At 35.7% G+C, this 17,468-nt stretch overlaps 1 protein-coding gene across 3 annotated transcripts in view; it reads right to left on the minus strand.

The window, feature by feature from the left end:
* The window catches only part of SLC16A7 (solute carrier family 16 member 7), a 145,779-nt gene that overhangs the window by 123,094 nt on the left and 5,217 nt on the right, over positions 1-17,468 (minus strand). Inside the window, exon 2 of one of the 3 annotated variants that reach the window (XM_045829825.1) lies at positions 16,913-16,980. The exons of the other annotated variants lie outside the window; for them this stretch is intronic. The gene's annotated coding sequence lies outside the window, so the exon portion shown is untranslated. The remainder of the gene's footprint in view (positions 1-16,912; positions 16,981-17,468) is intronic. 3 annotated transcript variants of the gene reach the window in all.

A 17,468-nucleotide genomic window follows, 5' to 3' on the forward strand; every position in this document is an offset into this window, starting at 1 on the left:
TCTCATATCATGTTTCTTTCCCTCTCTTTCTCCCTCCTTTTCCCTCTCTCTAAAAAATAAATATTTCTTAAAGAGATCTAGATTTGATAGAACAACAGTGGAGACCCATAGGTCAATCACAGTGCACCAAGTCTTGAGTCCGATTTGCTTTTGGGGAACAGCACAAAAAATTAATCCTTCTGATTGTCAGTATGGGGAACCCCGTTCCAGTTTAGCCTCACTACTTCCTAGACACTGCCTCTATTCAGAATGGCCTGCCAAACCACATTATATTTGGGCTAGTTTTGTAAGTACAACTTTGCACAAGTAAATAAAGCAGACACAGATTCTGGTGTGAAAAGCAATTTCTTACAAAGTAAAACAAACAAGCAAGCAAAATATAACCAGAGACATTGAAATAAAGAAAAAATGGATAATAACCAGAGTGGGAGGAGGAGGATAACATGGGAAACAAAGGAATGGGTCATCAAGGAACATGTATAAAGGACCCACGGATAAAACCAAAGTGGGGAAGAATTGAGGGTGGGAGGTGGGGGTCAGGGTGGAGGGTAGTGGTGGCAGGAAAATGCAGACAACTGTACTTGAACAACAATAAAGAAAAGAAGAAATGCAGAAAAAAGTAACATTTAAATAAGAAAAACTATAAATATCTCTCCCAGTTTGGAGGGGGTAAACTCTCATGACTAATTTTATGTTTCTGATTAATAATTCCATATGGTTTTCTTTGGAGATATATCCTATTGTGCATTTGATTTCTCTTCCGCACAATTGTGTGCCTCCTACTTCCTACAATTTCCCATTCCCTATTCCTTCCAAAGAGGAAACACACATCCCTAATTCTCTCATGTGGTCACAGGGGTAAAAGTACAGATGTCGGGGGTTTTTTGTTTGTTTGTTTTGTCTTTTTTTTTGCAAAACCAAGAACAGAAAGTGATTAGAAGGGCCTTAGTCATTGAGTTTCCAGGCTAATAAAAATGTCAAGAAAAATGTCATAATTTTGTGAGCATCACATGGCAAAAACTGTGTTCTACACACACAGGCAGAACCACTTGGCTGACGTGTGCCTCCTTAATATTATCTCATGCAGACCATGTTGTGCTGTCTTCATATACAGTAGTTCATAAACATAGCTCATTACAAATTCAAGATGAATTACTTGTACTTTTTCAGAGAAAAGGGTTTATATGTAGATATTTCCAAGTTGATCTGTTTTGCTTTGCACATGAAATCCCATCAATTAATCTGTAACATGAGTAATGAAAACTTTTTCATAAGTAGAGGTCTATAGTTGCAAAAAATCAAAATCCACTCAACATAGCTTAAGGAAAGGGGGAGAAAAAAATCAGTATCAACGTATCAACATAGAATTTAACTGCAGAACTAAGGTGTTAGGCAGCTGCCCTGTCTCTGTAGGGTACTGAACACTTCAGATGCTGAGTATTATTTAAGTGTTACAATGTGGAATCTGGGTGTCTACTTTCAGGTATTATTATTTATTAACTTTGTGAACTTGGGTGAGTTACTTAGTATCTCAGAGCCTTAGTTCTCATTTTTGTAAGCTAGAAATAATGGTACCTATCTTATGTATGTGGATTAAACAAGATAACACGTGTATACATGTAAAGTGTTCAGAATACTGCCTGAGACAATGGGCACTCCATAAATGCAAGTCATTGTAAAAACATCATAATAATTGCTGGTTTTGAGCATATGCTTCACTCTTCCCTTAGCCTGGCAGCTACATCCATTTGCACATGTCAATATAGCCACCAGCTCAGAGTTAACAATATCATACAACCTCAGTGCCCAGCACTTCTGATCTGCTCAGCCCATATCATGTGATGTATAGAAGGCTATCTTCACTAGAGCTGTGGATAAAAATAGAGTCCTCAGAATCTGTCCGCAGGAAGCCAAAAACATTCTTTTCTGTTATGAATGTTGCCAATTCACAATTTAATAAAAATGTAAAGAACACAATTCACAGACACTTTCCCTCTCAGGCTAATACTAAAATACACTTACTAACAAATGAAGCTGACTAAGAAAACTACAAGCTGCTTGCAGATGGTAAGTTTACTGTATGCCTGCAAACCTTTTCACTGGAGCTGGACAATCACTTTTTCATGCATTCAGTAGGATTAACACTGTGTGAAATACTGGGCGAAACCACCTCTAAGTTCCTTCAAGTACATGATTACACTGATACAGACATATTGTGTAAAATCCATGATACTAAGTCTGCAAATCTGGAAATCAAATTTTCCTTTGTTTGAATCCTACAAATCTGAAAAAGAGAAGAGTATACCTTGTAAATCAGATTTGGTAAAGGTTAAATGTCTATATTTCAACAGGAAGTATTTGATAAAATCTTCACCTTAAATTGAGAAGTCACTCAAAGAAGTTTCAGTGCTCAATTTAGGGTAGGGAAAAAATGAAATGGATCCACTGAATAGGTCTTTATAATCAGGTGTTATAAATAGGAAAATATAAGGAAAGAAAAATCAGAAAAATTTATCAGCGTAAAGCCCTACATAGAAAGCATAGCCAACTTCCCAGTGAAACACCATTTCTACTACTGACGTATCGTTTATATACTAAAATTTCACTGTAGATAGGTATTTCCCACAAAAAAGAGAAAAAAGTGAGTTGTGAGCAAGGAGACAGGGATGACAGTGTTATCAATCAAAAGTCACAAGCATTTCTCTTAGGCAGTGCTTGACCTTAATATCTGTGTGTGTCATTATCAAAACCACTATTAGGAAGGGAAGATCACACACAGCAAGAGTGTGTACTGAACAATTAAGACTGCTAACAGCAATGCATTTTGGAATTGGAAGAAAGCATTCTACTTTAAGAAAATTAGCTTTGCATAATCTTTATGTTCATTTCCTTGGAATGTGTAGGAAGTGTAAAAGGAAAAGTCCACTGTGCTGTTTGAGAAGACTTGTAAACATTAGTCAAAACTCAGGACACTTGTTCTTGTGTTTCTTGAATGCAGGTGACTTTCAATCACTTTTAGCCCCATTATTGAGTTGAGTACAACAATATTTTTAATTTCATTGGTCTTAGTCATGCTAGAAAGAATGAAATGAGATTATGTGGAAACACAATTAGCAAAAAAAAATAACACGAAAAACTAAGCATATATATTTTAGATGCCAAATTTAGAACGGTTAGCCAGGTAGTTTAGTAAGTGTTTGAGCATGAGGTATATAAAATAAAGCTTTTGAATATGGTGAGAAAAAGTGACTTAGAGATACTGAGTTGTGTGTTTAAGAAAATCTTTGAAGTCTGATTATCAGAGAAGCATATAAATAATACCAATAATTAACAAAATAATCATAGTGACTTCACAAGGGAAGTGTTCGTGTAGTCCCTAGTAATGAAGTTAGATTTAAACAGTTTTGAGACTTTCAGGCCAGATCTCAGGTCTCAACAATTACTTCCTCACTTTAATAATTCCATTTATCATTTTCCTTTCTATTACTGTTAGATCAACATTAAGATGTTATAACCCACATGATCTCAATGTTGTCATTTTACTATGAAAATGGAGTCAGTGGCTACCTACTTTGAATACCTGAGAATGTCATATATTTACAACTCTGGAAATGTAACTTAAAGTTAGTTACTCTCCAGGCACATTCAAGGTTTTATAAATAATACTTTCAAAACTCTATTTTGACTTAAACACAAAGGTCTTTCCTCAAGATCATGTTTCCTAAATGGTGTTTCATAAAATTCCCGTGCTTTAAAATTATTTTCAAAAATGGCATCTGTAATTAAATAAGTTTGAAAAATTTTGAACTTAAGCATCACTTGAATATAGATTAGAGGCTAGTGCCTGTCCAAAGCCAAGTAGTATTTTACGAGCATATTAATAAGGATGGATGAGAAGTATACATATATTTAATAAGAAACCATTTGCCTTTATAAGTCTAATGACTGTGCACTAATTTAAATAATATATTCACATGACTAAAGGCTTAAAAGATAAAGAGATTATATATGCAGATTAATTTTTTTGATTCCATACTTTATAGAGAAATGGAGATAAAAATAATGTTAGAAAAAGAAGTGATTTCATCCGTACACTACATATTAACTCAAAATATCATACATTAGAAAAATATGGATTTTTTCCAGCCCTCTCTCTAAAGAATGCATTTACTCCACAACTTATAACTCTATAAAACCTCACTCATTTAAGCAAATTATCAGACAAAACAAGTCTTTTAACTGGGTAATGATGATGGAAAATATGGTATTAAGTTTAACAGTGAAAGTGAGTTCTAGATATCTTTTAAATGCTAAATGTTAAGGGAACCATGGGAATACAGTCTATGTATTTTAGTTTTCCTCATAATATGGGCTTATTCTATAAATGTTGAAATGCCTTTCATTTCCTTGGACAATACTTTTCTCCAGAATAAAACTTACTCAGTTTCCCTACCTTATTCTATTTAACATTCTTTATTTTTTGCCCTTACAAACAGCTGACTTGAAACAATGGATAACTAAGGAATAGAATCAAGCAGTCTTGAGAAGATGGTAGGGTTATTTTTACAAAGTAAAACTGAAATAATGTAACTTAAATGGGGTATTTTATTTTTATTTGTAAAAAAACTAACAATATTTTTTCATTAAAAACTAAAATAACTATCAAAATTTAAAATAAATTCAGGAAAAGCCAAGAGCTTACTTATAGAGGATAAATGCAAATTTAGACACTCTTAGTGGAGTGTATCTTAGTAGAGTATCTGAGTTGCATAACAAATGATTTTTGTTGTCTAACGTTTTTCTTTTGTTCAAAGTAAACAATAAAATGCTTTGTCAGGAACAAAAGAGAGAATTCCCATAAAATGATGTCATTTAGGTACTATTGGGTGCTTCCTACCTTCAGTAAATATATTAGTAAGTGCCTCCAATTCTTCTGTTATATGACAAGCAAAATGCTGTACAATGAGATCCCTACTCTATGTATTTGTGCCTAAAGGCTGCAGGCCCAGGGTGGTAAAGCTACAAGCCAGTCACTTTAGACATCGTGCTGTTGCTTGTCCTTTATGCTTTTCTTTGTCAGCCTGGCTTTTGGCAATGTTAGGTTTCCATGACTTTTATTTGCAGTTTCCCCTTCTAGTAAAACTGAAGGGCATTTCAGGGAACAGTCACTAGATCCTGGCCAGAGTCAATGCCAAGATTCAACAGAGTCAAGTGATGGAGCAAGAACCAGGCCAGGGTCCAAGGAAAGGCAACAAGCAGGCTCCAACAAGCTCTCGTCTTTTTTAGACTCTGGAACTTTAGAATCACAGGTAAGGTCACATCTTGTAAGCAAGGTAAAGCCAAGAAAACACAGTGTCAGCTACCCAGGAGTCTTTATGTTGATTAGGGCGCTTTTTCAGCAACAAGCCAAGGGTGGATTTCTGAGACAATAGCAACACCATCCATGACACTCCAAGAACAGGAGTCGATAGCAAAGATAGGAATGCCTGGCAAATTCGCTCTTATCACTGTTTGTACAATCGTGTGAACCTCGTGGTGTACTTGTTTCACAGAGGCAACAAACTCAACATCTGAACATTTGCAAATCTTGGCACATGCTGCTCTCCACAAACCTGTTTTCAACCCTATGGGGAAATTCCTCTTACAAGAGATTGTAAAGATAAAAAAAAGGTAAAAGTCAATGTCAAATGAAGGTAGAGTTTTTATTGGTAACCGTATGCATATTTGAAAGAAAAATTGTACTGGAAAATTGAGAAATTGTGTGGCTGTTTTTATTTTCAGATTTCTAGGAGTTAGACTTCAGGAATGTAAAAGGGGGATGGCTGTATAGGACAAAAAAATGTATGATTTGAAAACAGTAAGTTTAATTCTCTAATGAAATAAAGTTAAAGAATTATGGTGCTTCAGCTACCTTGGGTTATTCTATTGTGCCTTTTAATAACATAAAGAGCACATCAGAACCATTCCTTTGAAATCATTAATGATTTGATTATAAAAGACAGTCCTTTTCAGGAGCCAAATATCCATGTAAAAATCTTTCTCACCCTGATAGTCCACTTATCAATATCACATTTGTTTAATTCAGGAAAAATAATCATCTTCAATGGGATTATTGGTCATAATCCTAGTATCTTTCCACTTGGATCCCTAGTTCCACTTTTGTGAAAGCAGCCTAATGATACGGGAAAACCCAATTTGCACGACCTACCTTTGTTTGAATCATTAGCCTTAAACTCTTGGTTTTGGTACACTACAACTTATATACAATACATTGTCTTAAAAAATAGATGGTCTGTGCTCTTCATCTGTCCATAAAAGTATTCAGTTCACAATGGAGAATTTAGTAAAGGTTAAAGAGGGTCAAAAATATGGCAAGGGAAGGAGACTGACTTCCGGTAATAAATACAGAAGATGTATTATAGAATTGTATACTTGAATCTATATAATTTTATTAACCAATATCACCCCAATCAATATAATAAAAAAATTTTACACAGAGCATTCTTGTTTTCCCCATTAACACTTTCCTATAAAGTACAATTCAGAAGGTAGTAATAATAATTGATTATATTCCCACACCTCAATGTTTGGATATCTCATTGCAGTCGAGTATGATGATATTTCAAATGCAGTGAACAAATTATATTTTATTGTCAACTGTAAAGAAAAGTCCCACTGTATTTTAGGAGTATTAGATATCATAAAGCTTTGATAAATAAAACATAATGTTCAACCCAACTGCCTCATGTTTTGAAACATGTAGTATCTCAATCACACATTTTGAAGTTTTGTGTTACTATGAAAAACACAGATTTTCAAACATATATGCTAGAATTTCATTATAGCACCAACTTCAAAGTGCCTATCATTAGGTTATGGTTAAGAGCTAAATTACTTATAATGAGGGCCTTCCCAAATCCCTTTGAAATGGAATTTAAGATGGACTTTTACACTGAATTTCAAATCATAATGAAGTTCTATCCTTTTAATGAAGCAATTAATAATAAGGTTTTATTTTGTAGATACCTTTCTTATTAAGGTATAAGTGGAGCTGAATGTACTAGCTTAATATAGTATTCTCAAGATTCAAAAATAGAATACAATATTTTAATCCCAAATATTTAGACACAGCCCTAATTCACTGCTGTTAATTTAACTATATCCATTTGATTTCCTAGCCTTACATCAGTCCCAACATACACAGTTCATAAAGTTAACATTTTTGAAAAAGGGATTATGTATGTGTACTAAAGTCAGAATGTTTGTGGCCTCCAAATTCATTGTTAAAATGCTAATGCCCAAAATGATGGTACTGGAGGTGGGGTCTTTGGGAGGTGCTTAGGTCATGAGGGTGAAGCCTTCATGAAAGAGATTAGTGCCCTTATGAAAAAAGACCCTGCAGAGCTCCCTAATCCCTCCTGCCAAGTAGAAATACAATGAGAATTCTGCAACCCAGAAGAGAGCCTTCATCTGACCAGGCTGGCACCCTGGTCTCAGACTTCCAGACTCCAGGGGGATGCGAAACAAATTTCTGTTGCTATAGCTACCCAGTCTGTGATATTTTGTTACAGCAACATTAACAGACTAAAACAATGTGGTAAAGGAGCTAAATAAATTTTTGCCAACATTTTAAAAAATTCCTTTAATTTTGTCTCTTGTTTTTTAAAGAAAACTTTCCAAGAGTGATTTCGATATTTATGAACATGACTCATTTCATTAACACATTAAAAAAGAATAGAATGTTAAGAATTTCTCTTTTATCTTTCCAATAACTTCCCATTTCTGTAAAATGTGTGTTCAAAGAGGGAGAATTCAACTCTACTGGAATGACTACACGAAGTAGAGGGGAAAATGTAGATTTGGGAAATAGAGCTTTGTTATTTAACCCATCTGAGACATCAGGTGCTTCACAGCCATCCTAAATTAGTCACAGGGCTGTTGGGGTTGTCAGATAATGACTTTCAGGAGGTTACGCATACAAAGTCTCTACAGCCATACCTCTGGCGCACAGTTACCACTGAGTGTGTCATGTGTCTTCTCGTTCCCCTTTTCCAACTCCAAACACCTAAGTGTGTAAATCCTTTTGAAAATCCTTAGGACACCAACATAATACCAAAAAATTACCTTGTCAATAGACCTCAACCCATATCTGAATATATAGCTGAGGAGACATTAAGCATTACTGCTTCAAGACAAAAGTTAGTAAAATAAGAGTCCCAATAAAATGTGAAATAATTTAAAATGGCTTATAGACTGAAACAGTTGGATGGGATATTCATTCTTAAATTAAAGTTAAAGACCAAATATGCATAATAATTTTGATCATAAATACTAGAATATCCCAATGAACAGTTTTATTAGGTTTCTAAGCATATAAATTTTTTTATATTGATGCTAGGTTTATAGAAGTGTTTTTTCCCTTTTTTAGAAAAAAACACATTATCTACATTTGAAAGCAAATGTAGATAATGTGCCCAGGTCTTACTGAGATAGAGTTAACAAATCTGTTATTGATAAAAATAAGCTTAAAAAATAAAAATTTGCATGTCTCCACACTGCAGTATTTTTTCTTAAATGAATGCATATATTGCTTAGAAATTAATGATAAAACAGGAAATAATATTTAGATGAGCTTTAGACCTGTAAATCCTCCGGTAGCAGGCCATGACCACCACCATGTGTAATGAACATTCTCCTTGTGGCACACGTGGACACATTACTCTAAGCAGAGATGTTAATGTGGTCCCTAAGGGAGGGATGTACCTTTCCTCCCCCCTGAGGTTTCTTCTGAATCATCCACTTTTTCCTATCTACTAATTATTCTGTCATATCAATTAGTGACATGAAAATATTTCTGTAGTACCTGCTGCTTTTTTAAGTTCCAAAAAATAAACTGGTATTAACTTGCATTGACTCTTTGTTTTTCTTCTGAAAGAGGCCATCCTTTTAGGAAAATGCATTCAAGCACTTTATTGCTTCATTGAAGAAACTTTGCAATAAGAAACCAGGACCTATATAAATATCAGAAAAAGGAGGCGGAAAGTGGACAATACAAACAACTGAATATTTACAAGTAAGGAAAACAAAGCACAGTTGTAAGGCTCAGTGGATTGAGTGCCCACCTGCGAACCAAAGGGATGCTGGTTTGATTCCCAGTCTAGGGCACATCCCAGGATTGCAGACCAGGTTTCCGATAGGGGGCGCTCGAGAGGCAACCACACATCGATGTCTCTCTCCCTTTCTTTCTCCCTCCTTTCCTCTCTAAGAGTAAATAAATAAAATCTTTAAAATGAAAAAAGGGAGAATTGTGGATAGAGTGTGACAGAAACAGAAAGGAGGCAGAGAGGAAAGATACACTGTTGGTCAAATAAAATGTCAGTATTTGTAATAAAAATTTGCAGAAGCATTTGTAGTGAAAAGCAGTAGTCTCAACTTGCATAAAAATATGGTGCAATGTTTTTAATAGAAAAGAACTGAGTTACATTAGAACAAATTGGAATTCTTTTTTTCTTTTTTGATTTTGAGAGTACTTTTATTAAAAGTAGGGATAGTGAGACAAGGAAAGGCTTTAGGATGGAAGAAGCAGCAGGAGAGAGCCCACGCGGGGCTGCTTTGGCTCTCTAGAAATGTTACAGGAAAGAAGTGGACCAAGGCCGGGCTGCTGTCAGCTCACTGAGGAGTCAGAGAAAAGAGGACTTGGAGGCAGGTTCAGGGGGTTAGCACAAAATAAGCTGCCACTGCCCATTGCTCCCCAATTGCAAGTCTCATGCGGTCCCTTAGAGTTTAGGAGATGCACACCTGTGGGGGAGGAAAGGCAGGAGGCGTGCTCCCTGAAGGAAAAGTGAAAATTCATTTTTATATTGAACTTCTGGAAGTCCATTCCTGTCTATATTTCAGCTTTAAAAGTTTCTCTTTTTAAAAGAGTCAATGCTTTGGTCATATTGAATAAAAAGAATCTGTGTACTAGTACTGCAGTCTAAGGTCAATTATTTTTCCATTTGAACTTGGTATCTCTTCTATAAATAATAATATCTATCTCATTGGAGTATTCTAAGTTTTCAATGAGAAAAAGCATAAAAGCTCTTGGCACAGTGCTGTCACTTAGTAGTGTGTTCAATATCTAGTATTTAGTTTACTGTAAATAGTTATTAGCAAAAATTATTAGTGTATGTCCAGCATGCATGCATTTTATGAAGGTAGTCACAAGATGGGAGACAAAAATATATATTCTCTGTCCTCAACAGAAAATACCTAATTATTTTTATCAAATTAGTAAGTATTTTAAATCAGTTATTTTCTACATGGAGTATGCTTCAGTATCACAGATTACAGAGTAAAGCAAAAATCTTATTTTTAAGCAGTTGGCCAATGATTCAAATGCCTCAAGTTGAGGAATCGCTGTTCCAGATAAACACTTGCAAAAATATACTCATAAGCAAATGGTTATAATATTATATGAATCATGCATGCTGATATGATTCTTATACTTCAGCAAACTTTCATATTTGTCTCTGTGTTTGCTCTTGCTTCTGAGTTTTGTGGGACTTACAATGGCCACCTCTTCATCTCACTTTAAATATTACCTATCCCTGAGCTCCAAAAGATTTTCACTTCTTTCATTAACGTCTTCTTTGATTCCTCTATCATATAGTAAAACCTCCCTCTTCTAAAATCTTACAGCAGAAATCAATAAATATCATTCCCCGAAATGCTGGAGAATAAATATTTTAGGCTTTGCAGGTTTAGTCACTGCTACTCAACTCTGCCTGGCAGCTAGAAAGCAGCCACAGAATATATTGGTAACTGTATTCCAGGAAAACTTTATTTGTAGAAACAGACTGCTGGCTGAATATGGCCCAGAGACTATATTTTGTCAGCCTCTATTGTAGAAGATCATTGGTCTTTATTTATTTTGACAAAATCCTATTCTGGATTGACCTTTCAATAGTACATGCAAAGAGTGTATCTCTGAAGTTTCAGTCTCTTCAGGAGGTCAGGAAAGGTAACTTACACAAATTTTTCAGGTCTCTATGCAGGCTATTTCAAATAACAATACTTAATTATTCACTGATTTAAGTTAATTTAAGATATGATAGTAAGATCTAGTTGCCTTCAGCATCTTACCTCTATCAAAACACCTATGGAAACAGTGCCTCAGGGTTCTCTAGTGGACAGCCTCACCTTCCCGAGTCCTTATTCTCTCTGTAATGAATATAATATATCTTGCATGGCAATAACAAGGATTAGAGATACTATATATAAAAGATTAAGCACATAAGAAGCATGTAGATGGCATCAATAATTATGTTGGCACACATTTTGGTTTTAAAATGAACAAACATCTCTAAGTCATAATAATAGAATGGCTGTTGTCTTTTTCTTCTTGGTAGTTTTTAAATGTGCTTCTGTGCACTACTCTAAGGGGAAAGTAGGAATGTTCATCTTACAATTCCCTTGGGATGTAGTCTCAATTAACATTACTAACTTTGTGGCTAAAAAAAATTCAGCACAGCCCTGGCTGATTTGATTCAGGGGATTGAGCATCTGCCCACAAACTGAAAGGTCACTGGTTCAATTCCCAGTCAAGGCACAAGCCTAGGTTGTGAGGCAGGTCCCCAGTTGGGGGCGTACAAGAGGCAACCAGTTAATGTTTTTCACACACATTGATATTTCTCTACCTCTCTTTCTCTTCCCTCCCCCTTCTCCAAAAATAAATGATAAAATCTTTTTTAAAAACTCAGCACTTAAATGTTTTTGCAGCATTACTATCAGTGTTTGAATGTGCCCAAAACTAAAGTTTTGTCCATGTTGAGTAAAGACACAGTTTTATAAAGTCAATGAGTTCCTACTGTTGTTGCTTTATAAATCTCTTAATTGGTTCAGGCTGTGAACAGCAGTATTATAACACTTCTGCACAGAAGAGAATTCCTCAGGAATAGAAATGCTCTGTCAAAAACAGAGGTAGTGAAAATAAGCAAAATAATTATGATTACCATGTATCGGTGCTGACATTATTTATTTGCTCTCCAACAACAGCCCCATGATAAAAGTTTTTATTGTTTACACTTTTAAAAATGAAGACATTGGGACCTGCATAGTTTACATATTTTGATTTTGGTTAAACAATACATTAATAAGTCAAAATTCCTATGAGTTCCATCTATCTATGACATCTTCGATCCAACCTGTGACACTGAGTTGGAGAAAAAAAGGAAAAGAAGGGACAAATGAGACTAGCTACAGGGAGATGACATTGAACATCTACAGAAAGTTGACTCAAGAACAAAGATTGCTTAACCTTGCTTGGAGAATATGTTCAATTATTTGTGTGACTGAAGACTAAGAGGAACTTACTCTTGTTAATCCTAGTCATCTCTCTAACATCTAAAATGGTGCCTGGACACTAATTTGAAAGAATACATGCACACCTATGTTCACCGCAGCATTATTTACAATAGCCAAGATGTGGAAGAAAACCAAGTGCCCATCAAGAAATGATAAAAAGTTGTGGTACATATACATAATGGAACATTACTCAGCCATAAAAAAAAAGAATGAAATCTTACCATTTGTGATAGCTTGGATGAACCTAGATGGTATTACATTAAGTGAAATAAGTCATGCAAAGGCAAATACCACATGATTTCACTAATACGTGGAATCTAAATGGCAAAATAAATGAACTAATAAATTTGAAACAGACTCATAGATACAGAAAACAGCCTGATGGTTGCCAGAGGTGAGGAGAATTATGGGGCTGGGTGAAAAAAGTAAAATGTACAAAATTGTACTGAAGTACAAACTTACAGTTACAGTATAGTCACAGGGATGTGAAGTACAGCATAGGAGCTACAGTCAGTAGTATCGTAATAACTAGGTATGGTGCTGGGTGGGTACTAGAAATACTGGGGCAACACTTTGTAAAGTATATGATTATCTAACTACTATGCTATAAACCTAAAACTAATGTAAAATAATATTGAATGTGAACTGTAACTGGAAGATAAAATAAAACGGTGTCTGGAGAACAGTAGGTGAATAAATAGTTGTTAAAGAAGAACTGTAATCTCTGGCTTGAAATATGTCCGAGCTTTATTTAAAATCCCAGTTCACTAGAAATAGGACATATATAGATCCATGAAAATTCACCAGACCCTGCTCTGTTCGTGCACCCAAACCCTAGCCTGGAGCTTCCACAGGAGTCCCACTGCACCATGCACACTCTACCCCTGCCACCTTGCAACCAGCACTGGAGGGATCATATTCTGGACCTATCATTCAGTCCCTACTGGTTCTTCAGCCTCTCTAAGTTCACAAGCAGTCACAAGAGGTCATTATTTTCCCTAAGCTTCCTAGTTTGGTTCCAGATGCATCTTCTAAATAATAAGGAAGTCTTATCATTCTGCTAACTCTATGCTTTCACAGACAGTAACTCATTATAGCTGATTAGTCTTTTTAAAAAAAAACAATTCTCAAACTTCCTCCCTCTGGAATCTCTTAAAATCCACTGCATCATTGAATATTTTAAAATACTAATAGTTTGAAAATGTGTACTATCCACTGCATCATTGAATATTTTAAAATACTAAAAGTTTGAAAATGTGTACTATGGTTAGTAGGTTCAAAACCAGATCCCTCCACTGATGCATAACATGGGGCAAGAGACTTAAACCTCTGTGCCCTAATCTCCTCATCTGAAAATGAGGGTCATAAGGTTTAAAGATTAAACTAATGAAAACATGTAAAATAAACACATAAAAGGATGCTTGGCATATTAAAGTGTTCAATAAGGGCAAGCTATTTTTATTCAAAGGTTATCTCTATAGCTTAACCTAATAGCTTCTTGTTTGGTCCACTATTTCTAAATTCATTTATTTTCTGTATACATGTACACATGGCATACTTGTCATTTTAGTGGTCATGGCATTCATTCCCCTTCCTCCCTTCTTTCCTTCCTTCCTCCCTCCCTCCCTCCCTTCCTTCCTCCCTCCCTCCCTTCCTTCTAATGGTTTATTCCTTTATTCACTCATTACACTGAGGGCCACAGAGAAAATGTTCAGCCATGAGACATCAGTGAGTTCTTCCACAGGTGGATCCCCCTACACACCTTGATGGCTAGTTGAGTGATGAACAAGAGTTCTATCATTTTTACTCATAAACAATGACTTTCATCCTGAACTATTCTGTGCATTTCTCAACTTTCCTAAATTTGAATGCCTCTAAAAACATAGCCACATTAAAAAAAAAAAAAAAGATTACCCAGGTCATGTAAAGAACAGGTAGAAAAATAGAATATGTTAGGTTAATAGAGGAAACATAGACATGTGAGCTGTCACCATATATGTACAGGCTGTCAATAAACCCAAAAGGGGGTTTTGTGTGGTCCCAGGAAGCTGAGTAAGGACCCTAGATAGAAGCAGTAAGAGTTGAGTCACAACTGTAACTGGCTTAAAAAGAACAGGCTGCCTCCATGTTCATGCTTAGAGTAAACAATAGGTGATTATTTATTGAATATGCTGAAGAAACAACACATAAAAGTGGAAACAGATGCCCTCTAATTTCCTCAAAACTCCATAATCCACAAATATGAATACATTAATATTGCTGACATCCAGACATGTCTAATATATAAAGAACTGAAGACTTATACAAATGCAACTACAATATTTAAAACAAATAAGACTGATTACAAATGCAATGTTACTGAAATTTTAGAAAAGCTTATTCATCCTATCCAGGGGCTTCAGAGGAAATCTGAAGGTGGTGTTTAAGCTCAGCTTGAAGATGAGATTAAAGTTAGCTATGGAAATAGCAAGACCTTAGACCATTTTAAAATGAAAGAACAGTATAACCAAAGGTATAGTGGTATGAATGTGAATGAGGCCAAGGGGAGAGTTCAGTTTGGCTTGAGCACAATGGCAACGAGAGATGAGCCTGAAAAAGCTTTTTGGGAATGACAAGGACTGAAATACTGGTCCTTAGACTGGGGTAACAGGAGTCACCAGTGTTATTTACATGTAGGTAAGGGAGAAGTACTTCAGTTAGAGTATCTGGTGGCACATACAGAATTAACGTGTACAGTAAGAGACTAGAAGTAAGAAGACCCTCAAAGAGACTACAGCATGACTTCAGAAAATATGTCAAAAGTGCCTGACTCTGTGGCAGCATCAGAAAGGGAGAAACTTGGGATATGACAGTGTCAAGTCTTAGCAACTGACAGTGAGGGGAGTCTCAAAATCACCTAGGCTAGACTGCTATAAAGTGAAGACCCATAAAAGTAAAGAGGACAGCAGAAAGACGGAAGGTACAGAAAGTTCAGAAGAGACCACAGCGTGTGGGTGGTGGTAGCCACAGTAAAGGGGAGCTGTCCAGCAAGGCATTTGGAAAGGTCAGCCTAGAGATTATGTGAAGGTCAGGGCTGAAGATAATGACTTGGGAGTTATTCCATTTGATGTGAAAGCTAAGGCCAGGAAGGTAGGAGTTTTGCCAATCAATAGAACATACACAAAAGCAAAATTCAAAACAGATACCGAGGAACACGTCCTTTAGGGAGAACGAAGTGAAAGGAGAGCCAAACAAGCTGCAAATGAGCAGTCAGAAAAGTAAGAGGAGAACACAGAGGGCGTGGAGGCCAAAGCAGGAGTCTGAGAAGCAGCAGGTGCTGATATTGCCACAGGCTGTTGACAGTTTAAAGCAAATGAAGATTTAGTGCCTGGGAGATCCATGATAATCTGATTATTAAATGTTAACACTTACATATTCCTTACAAAAAAGACCTTGCTGCTTCAAATCAAAGTATTTTCACATGAGGTTATTTTTATTATCCTTTGAAGAAAAAGCAAAACAATTTATTATTTGAAGATACTCTGATCTTAAGGATAATTTCCATAAACATTCTCCATTTGATCCTATTGGACAATAGTTTTGAACCAAAGCTAGTACTATTCTTCCAAGAATTAAATGTAAAGGTAGGGGCATTTTAGGTAACTACAGTGACTGAGGGGAAGCTATCAGCATAAAGAGTACGGGGGCCATAGACACCACAGGTCCTGTGATGAAAGAGCCATGCATTCCCCCACAGTGAAACAACATCTGGCAAAAATACCAACTGTATCGCCTATTCAGAAACATCGCTATATAATGCCACTTATCCCTAACTGGACTTTGGTATATTTGAGAAAAATTGACAGAACTTCAGATTCTGAAATTTTTAAAAACTGATTTTAAAATAAGGTAAATATTATTAATATAGTTCATCCCTTAGAAGTTTTTAAAGTAAATGCATTTCTTTTGCTTTACTGTTTATTCCTACCTAATCTAGTTTCAAACAAAATAAGTCTTCAAGTAAATTACTTAGTAGGGAAGCTTTTAAAAAAAATGAATTATAATTGCTCCACATATCAGCTCTAATCAGAATCTGAGTAGAGGTACAGATAATTAAGAATGCATCTCATTGCATTATTAGGTGAGGAAACAGCCAATGTTTGAAATAAAATGCTTTCTTTTAAAAAATGCCAATATTTTATACACATCTTTATTTATCTAGACTATTGCATTCTCTTGCATCTACCACTCAGAATAAGTATTTTCAATAGAAAGCTGCTGGCTTAATGCCTAATATTACAAAAAATGCAGCACCAGTTTAGATAAATGAAAAACATAGACATTTTTTTGGTAACATTCTACCAAATTATATTTGGTGAAATCATCTCTCATTTGCGAACGGCCTAAGATGTGTGGTAAAGGATGCTCCTTCCTCTAGACGATGACCCCCAGTCTGCTGTTCTCTCCTGTTACGACTGTGAGTGGGAGGGGGACTAGGCGCCAGGGTTCACCACTTATGGGACTGACCGAGAGAATGAAGCTTTCTCTAAAAGTTTCTCTAGAAGTTAAAAAAAGTTATATTATTTACCAAGACTTTGTGCAGTTGTTTCTCAACTTGTTTCTTAACAGCTCTGATCCAACCAGTGTTGAGAAAGCCTGTGACAAATGAGGATGACCTCTCAGACAAGGGGAATCTATTTAAAGGTTTATTATGCAATCTAACACAGTTATATGATCTAATGAAAAACTTGCATTTCAAAAGATTCCCAAAAATTTGTGAACAAGAATAAGCCAGTGATCCTTGTGACAATCTAACAGTCATAGGTCTAATACTTAATACCTAACACTAGCGATCATGTATTGAGTTATTTCTATGTATGTGCTCCACACAGTGCTACTTACATCCCAGGTATTGTCTTGTTTCACCTATAAACCAACACATGAAACGGATTATGATCTTATTTTTACACATGAAGAAACTCAAACTCAAATTTAGACATGTTTTTGCAGATGAAGAAACCAAAATTTATAGAGGTTAAGCAACTTGCTCTCGCTAGTAGTTGGCAGAGCCATGATCAAAACCTAGACAGACCAGGTTTCAGGGCCCTCTGCCCTGTCCTGCCCCGGAGACCTTCGTCCCCCAG

This window comes from Phyllostomus hastatus, unplaced genomic scaffold, assembly GCF_019186645.2.
Source record: "Phyllostomus hastatus isolate PE091 unplaced genomic scaffold, TTU_PhHast_1.1 phas_scaffold_93, whole genome shotgun sequence".
NCBI classification, from domain to species: Eukaryota; Metazoa; Chordata; class Mammalia; order Chiroptera; family Phyllostomidae; genus Phyllostomus; species Phyllostomus hastatus.